The sequence below is a fragment of the Gymnoscopelus microlampas genome (assembly GCF_963454915.1).
Source record: "Gymnoscopelus microlampas genome assembly, chromosome: 7".
NCBI lineage: Eukaryota > Metazoa > Chordata > Actinopteri > Myctophiformes > Myctophidae > Gymnoscopelus > Gymnoscopelus microlampas.
The window spans coordinates 22,225,183-22,227,779 of NC_139944.1; positions in this window are offsets into that span (position 1 = coordinate 22,225,183).

Genomic DNA, 2,597 nt, shown 5'->3' on the forward strand with positions numbered 1-2,597 from the left:
AACCCTGAAACATGACTGTCATGACGAAACTTCAACCTGTTTTTTTGCAACTTCTCCATTTACAGCCCGGACATCTACATAAACGTTCAGATTTCAAATATAAAGTGCTTACCCCATGGCCATAAATGTTAAAATTCAATTCGGGTGGGTATAAGTACCCGTATCTTTCGTATTGTTCAATAAAGAGCATTTTAATCTGATCGTGCCATTTTCTCATAGAGTTATAATGTATCAGAGTGTAATACACATCCCAATCGATAGGGTCACGTAGTTGAAGTATGGAGAAAATTCCGAGAAAATGGCCACCGATCGGATTAAAATGCTTTTTATTGAACAATACGGAAGATAAGGGTACTACTTATGCGGGCCAGAGTAGAATTGTAACATCCGTGGCCATGGGGATAACTTTATATTTGAAATCTGGACGTTTATGTAGATGTGCGGGTTGTAAATGGAGAAAGTGCAAAAGCGAGGTTGAAGTTCATCCATGACGCTCGTTACGGACGAGCGTCGTGAGATCCAATCCATGGCTTAAGCAGCTAATGGGTAGAACGTTGTAAACCTTTGCTCAGCTTAACTTCATGCTAGCTTCGAACTGAATCTCAGCTCATGTGGGCCGCATGTGTTTGTCCCCGTCCCACACGTCCCGTCAGAAGTGTGACTGTCTCCAGCCTCCACCCTGTCCTGTCATTGTTTACATGACACATGTGCGCTCCATTGACACCCCCTTCCACATCTCCATGATAAAAATAAAATCGTTGCTGTCGGGCAGAAACCCCGTATCTCCATAATTCCACTTTTATGTTTTTTTGTAAATGAATGCCCTATTTCGTCATAGGCTACTACACAGAAAAGTGTCACATCTGCTATCTTAAAAAAGGTAAATAGCCTAAATAAATAAATAGGCCTAAATAAATACATAAGTGAAAGTGAAGTGGAATAAGCCTGTGTTTTTATACATACATTGAACCAATGAGTTGTGACTAACCTTTTATTTTATTTTTTATTTCATTTGCTGAAAAGTGACATTTGCTGAATAAAGTTTTGGAGATACGTGGTATTTCCATCCGACTCTCATCTCCACCCTCATTCCTCCCCCCAGGGCGTTCCCCACTTCCCCAGCCCACAAAATGCCACCAAGGGAGTGGCCACGGAGCCACCGCAACTTTTGAGAATGAATGCCGCTTGCCAAAAAAAAGAGAGCAGATCTACATGCTAATAGCGCGTCGCGTAGCCACACGTTGTTAGCTTGTAGATCAGCTCTTGTTTTTTGGCAAGCGTTAGCGATACCGTCGTACTACGGAGTGTAAATCCCTAGCCATGGTCGCTCGCCCGTCACGAGTGTCATGGCTGAACTTCAACCTGTTTTTTGCACTTTCTCCATTGACAACCTGTACATCTACATATACGTTCGGATTTCAAATATAAAGTGCTTACTACATGGCCACGGATGTTACAATTATGTACGGCCCCTCAGAAATACCCATATCTTCCGTATTGTTCCATTAAAAAGCATTTTAATCCGATCGGTGCCCATTTTCTACGAATTTTCTCCACATGCTTTCAACTACGCGACCCTATCGGTTGGGAGGTGTATTGCACTCTGATACATTATAACTCTATGAGGAAATGGCCGCCGATCGGATTAAATGTTTTTTATTGATCAATACGGAAGATACAGCTACTTATACCCACCCAAAGTGAATTGTAACATCCGTGGCCATGGGGTAAGCACTTTATATTTGAAATATGAACGTTTATGTACATATACGGTCTGTAAATGGAAAAAGTGCAAAAATAAGGTTGAAGTTTCGTGACTGTCATGATATGACAGTCATGTTTCAGGGCTAGACTTTTACCCCACAATATACGAGATTTAAATATACGTTATTATGGCACAATGGCCTGTTAATGATTATTATGACACACGTGAGTGGGAACAATCGACTTTATTACAACAAGTTTAATTTATACACTCTTGCAAGGCGCCTTTTCGGGTGAAAAAGTACAACTTGTCAACGTCATGTCAATCAGGTTAAAGAGGGTGGACAACCTAGCTATACTTGCGCTCAAACCAATGACCCGCCCACGCTCAAACGCCATTGGTTGACCCGTGTGCTTTGACAACAATAACAATTCCCATTGGACCAAAGTAACGTTCGTTTATTGATAGCGCGTCAAAGGGTGCGCGTGTTTTCAACTCCGCAGTTATGTCACACGAAACTCGCCACAGATAAAGACGCTCAAATTAATGCCACATCCCGGCAGCGCAAGTTTGTGGTTCTCCACCTGTGGGTTGGGATCCCCAGGGGGGTCCCCACATGATTTTGGGGGATCCCCAGCGGGGTCCCCACATGACTTTTGGGGGGTCCCCAGATTACAGTAAATAAACAATGTAAGGACTTTTAAGACGTTTTTAATACATTAAAAAAATGACTACACCAAAAGTAATCAACAAATACTATAAAAACTAGTCAAACCAGCCAAATTGTCAAATAATATAAGTAAGAGGCAAAATGTTTTAAAATTGCCAATCTACAAGCTCACAAGCTCGTAGCACAATATTTATCTGTGGAATCAGGGTGGGGAGTCTCAAG